The following is a 4,728-nucleotide window of genomic DNA, read 5'->3' on the forward strand; positions in this document are numbered from 1 at the left end:
TTCCCCTGAGCCATCTCCCTGGCCCCCCCCTTTCTCCCCCCCAACCGGGGTTTGAACTCAGATCCTTGCGCTTGCCAGCCAAACGCTTATCCTACTGAGTCATCTCCCCCAAATCTTTCATTTTAAAAAAGAATACCATCACTCAAATGCTATTATCTTTTGTCAGGTAATAAGGTTTAGTAGATCTAGTTTTTGGTCTAGGATACTTTTCACCTCTCTCAGGCTTGCAATTTAGGAAAAAACTTAAAATGGATCAAAATTTCAGATGCCTCTGGTCCATGTTTCAGCAGTCTGTTTGTAACTTAATTGTGGGTTCCGAAGAGAAACTGCATTTCAAATTCTAGTCTAGGGTCCAAAAACCTGCACTGCACTCTGAAAGCTCCACTTGAGCTACAAGTCTTCCTTAGCAGTCATGCATCACATCTTCTGTATGACAAGACCCACCCCACTTAAATTCAACCTGACACACTAGATGACAGCATTTACATTTTATGTAACTGGCCGTAGGCCCCTGAAAAGAGACACATACTCTTCCTTTCCAAGCAGACAGATGTGTCGTTGGCTTTGCTGCTGGGGAGGGATCCAGATCAGGCAAGGACAGGATTAACACTTTGGATATTAGCAATCATCAAATTGCTGTTTAATACAGAGACTAACTGTGGAAATCAAGTACACCTGGGCTGTCAGGCAGCTTCTGGCGCCCACAGCCCCTCCCTCTGCAACCTTCACTGGAGCCCAGGACATCAGGCATGGCACCGAACCACTAGGTGCTACTCAGCTCATGCAAAGCTCTTCACAGGACATGACTAAAAATTCAGATGCTTCCATATTTCATCTTAAATGTTTTCTAGTGTTAAAGTTTTACAATCCAATCTCTAATGACATTTTATGATCTGCAATGAATCATTATGTGTGAATCATAATAAACTGTGTTATCAAGGCAATGAATAATAAAATGATCACCAACGTCGCCAACATTTACTGGCATATCAAATAAAAGTAAATCTAACTTAAAAAAGAAAAAAAAATCAATTTATTTAGGCCCATCGTTAGCATTTCTAAGTTTAACAATCATGTAACACCCCCAATTTAGTAATAGCAACAACCCTAAGAGATTACAGTAATTCCACTGAATTGTTAAAGTGACAATAGGAGAGCCACCTGAACACAGTGAAACCAGCAAGCAAGGGCTGCCCTCGCCAACTCAGGGTTTGATCCCTTTACTTTGTGAAAACATGTCTCCTGACTCCTGGCCTTCAAAAGACCTGTGGACTGCTAGCACCTTTTCCTGGCAGCATACGAAGGCTGCATCCACGGGTCTTCACTTCAGCTTTACTTCTTTTCTGTCTGCATTTGCAGCCATATAAAGTCTGGCCATGAAACAGTTACTTCTCTGAGCACACCTCGTCCGCAGCTGTTAGGTTTTGGCTTCTTCTCCCCCCTTCAGTCCAGGAAGAGCACTACAGAACCATTTAACACGCTGAAGGAGTAATTATCTCCCAGTACACTGAAGGTGTGAAGACAGCTTCCCACAGTGACACACAATCCCATGGGTATTTATGCCCTAGAAGAATTTCTACTTTATGTTTCAACTAAGAATAAAGGTATGTTGTCCACTTTCAAATTAAGCAAGGTAGGGAGTTCTCTACTGAAATGTTAAAAAATCAAGAGTATAGAGCACCCTCAAAATATCTTAATATTTCAAAGAAGACAGGTAAGGAGCTAAATTTACCAGATGGTTGGCATCATGTAGAGTATGAAAATCTATTTTTAGAAGATCCCCAATTAACATCAGGTTAATAATTCACTATACAAGTTGGAAATACTGGGATTTAAAAAGACTAATTTAGGCAAATTTCAAAATTTGGGGTTATAGTTATGTTCTTAATTTGTATACATCAAAAAAGAAAGATCGATGCATTTATAATTTAGTACGTATGCAATCTAAATACTCAAGGTCACTCAACTGCTAAAGTTTGAATCAAGTAATTTGGTAATTTCTTTAAATTCCTATTATGTGAGGGTATTCATAGAATAGGATTGGCTTATTCAGATTACAAAGGCAATTATATATATATATGTTGTTTTTTCCTGGCAGAACTCCAGCTAAGTGTACTTTCTTCTTTCCTTCTCTTAGGCTTTCCATCACTACTCTCTGCTCCCCTATCTCTCTGTAAAAACTATAAAGAAGAGGACACAAAATTTCCTCAATTTAGATTCTTTGATATAATATAAACAACACCAAATGCAACATTTTGTCTTTAAATAATACAAGGAGGTAGAAGAAGAATATACTTTGGTCAAACTACAATGTGTTGCTTTTAATTACGAAAGTTCATCAGCATAAAAGCTTCCTCTCTTAGAACATCAATAATAGAATATATTTCTAATTGAAAACTGTATACCCGAGGAAGATAAAGCTATTTGCACAGACAGTCATGTACCCACACACATGACCAGTATATCTGAACAGGTTTTCCAATTTTTAAAGCAACGGAAAGATTAAATTTCCTTTTACATTCAAATTTTCGTCTCAAATCAAACAAGAGTTGTTACATTCCGTTGTGATATGGTATTGTTACATAATAAAAGTTTTCCCCTGGCATTTACAAGCACTACCTATATACTCCACAGCGTTACTAGATACAAATTAAACCTACAAATTAAAGGCTCACTGATTATGGCCATACCAGAAAAACAATGTAGCAACCAAAAGACACAACCTCTCATTTCCTTTCCCTTGGGTCTTTAACTAAAAGGCGCTCTCTCTCTTCTTAGACTTTTCATTGCCCTTGATCCACACAAAGTAGGGGTTGGAAGACAGCTGATTGGTTGGTAATTGACTATTTTACTGAATTAGAAACAAAATAGCCGGCGCAGAGACTTTATAGTAAACCAAACTGTGTCAAGTAAAAGCATACATTAGTGCTTTTCAACATCCAGACTCACGGATGAGACCTTGGCTTTTTTCATTTTCACACTTTCATTTTCCATAACTGCTTCACAGGCACCAGAAAAGCAGATATTTCTAAAACAGCAACATATTTAAAAAGAAAAGCATTCTTCTAGGTCCTTTAAAAAAAAAAAAATCTAAGCCCAATTTCACAGAAGCATCTTCTGCCAACATTTCGCTTTTCTCTATTAAGAACATAAAATTCGACCAAAACTGCATAGAAACCATTATAGCTTTGGCACAAATATAATTACCATTCTTTAAAAGTTGTAGAGCTATCACATCTTCTTCCTTCAGTCAAACTCAGTAACAAAGAGAAAGAACTGCAACCTTCACTAATAAATTATGCCTTGAAATACACATGATTGTGGCGTCCCCGTGTTACAGCCAGTGGTAACTGACACGCCCCGAATTTAACTGTACCAGACAGTTCTATCTGTCCCATCGCTGGCCAAACACTGCTTCTCTGTTTCTATTCATTATGTATTATACGAGGCCTAAACAGGAGCTCAGTATGACGAGGGGGAGGGGAAAAATGAAAATTCTTATGACAGCAAAGTGATGCAGTCAAGATTTCTCTTGCAGTGCAGCTCTGTCCATGAGCATTAACAGGCATTTTTCGATCGAGCTAAAATATGCTGGCTGCAAGCTCATTACTCTAAGAACCTTCAGCAGCCCGGTTTCTGCAGGTTTCCAGAAAACCCTAGTAAAAACCAACCGCTATCCAAATTTGCACACCAAACTTCCAAAGATTCTTATGCAATGATCAATAACATTGGTGACCCCAAATTCACGGTCCGGTGAGACCACTGCAGCAAAAACCCAAAGAAACTACCGGGCTTCCCCTCGCCACCCTGTTTGCCGCATGGAGAAGCGAGGAGAAGAGTGGACCGAGGCTCACCGGCTCCGAAGATGCTCCGGCGACCTCTGGCTGCGCCGCGAGGGCTGGGCCGGCAGGCGCTGGTGCGGCCGGGCCGGGGACTGTGCCCCGTGCATTCCTCACATTCCTGCACACCCCGCGTCCCTCCCGGCGCACTCACACCTGACCAGGGCTGCGCCCCGGGGCCGCGCTCGCATCTGCCGCACTCCGCACACGCAGCCAAATCCCAGCTCCGCCGCTCTCGCGCCCAGCTCCGCGGGCAGGGCCCCAGGGAGGACGGCAGCACGCGGGGCAGGAGCACCCAGCCGCCGACGGCGCCGGGCTCCGCTTCAACTCCCAGCAGGCAGAGGAGGCAGCGGCGGCGCGGCCGGGAGCTCGCGCCGGGAGCGGAGGGCGGAGCGCGGGCTGCGCCGCGCAAGGAGAGGGGCGCCGGAGGGGAGCGGGCGGGACCGCGGCAGCCGGGCTGGGGCTCGGGAGGAGCGGGAGCCGCGAGGAGACGGGGCGGCGGGCAGGGAAGAGCGCCGGCCGGGAAAAGCAAATGGAGGTGAAACTTGTGCGCCCGCGGGGGAGGGGCGCGGGCGGGAGCACGAGGCGGGCGCTGGCGCCGCTGGGTAGGGGGACCCGGAGCCGGAGCCGGACCCAGACCGGACCGCGCGGGTCGCCGGCGCCCGGGCGGGGGTCCGGCAGGGCTACACGCAGGAATCCCGCGCCCTCGCCAGCCCGCACACTTACTTTCCAGGCTAGGCGGCGGCCGTCGTCGCTCCCGGGATCAGGGACATCCGCGCTGCCTTGGGGTCGCCGCTGCGGCAGCCGAAAAAATCAAAAAGTGCGGCGGCCCGCGGCTGCCCGCCCCCTCCCGCCCGGCCCGGGGAGCGGCTCCCACCACCCGGCGGCG

General features: G+C 46.1%; 1 protein-coding gene across 12 annotated transcripts in view; it reads right to left on the reverse strand.

Annotated features, from left to right (window-relative positions):
* Pkp4 (plakophilin 4) overlaps positions 1-4,728 on the reverse strand; it is a 245,314-nt gene extending 240,586 nt beyond the window's left edge. For 8 of the 12 annotated variants that reach the window (XM_004629901.3, XM_012514437.2, XM_012514439.2 and 5 more), the window contains exon 1: positions 4,566-4,704. The gene's annotated coding sequence lies outside the window, so the exon portion shown is untranslated. Of the gene's footprint in view, positions 1-3,854; positions 3,971-3,995; positions 4,019-4,565 lie in introns of those variants that run through there. The other 4 variants (XM_023713589.1, XM_023713588.1, XM_023713597.1 and 1 more) reach the window with 4 other exon arrangements.

The sequence above is a fragment of the Octodon degus genome, unplaced genomic scaffold (genome assembly GCF_000260255.1).
Source record: "Octodon degus isolate 3935 unplaced genomic scaffold, OctDeg1.0 scaffold00032, whole genome shotgun sequence".
Classification (NCBI taxonomy): domain Eukaryota; kingdom Metazoa; phylum Chordata; class Mammalia; order Rodentia; family Octodontidae; genus Octodon; species Octodon degus.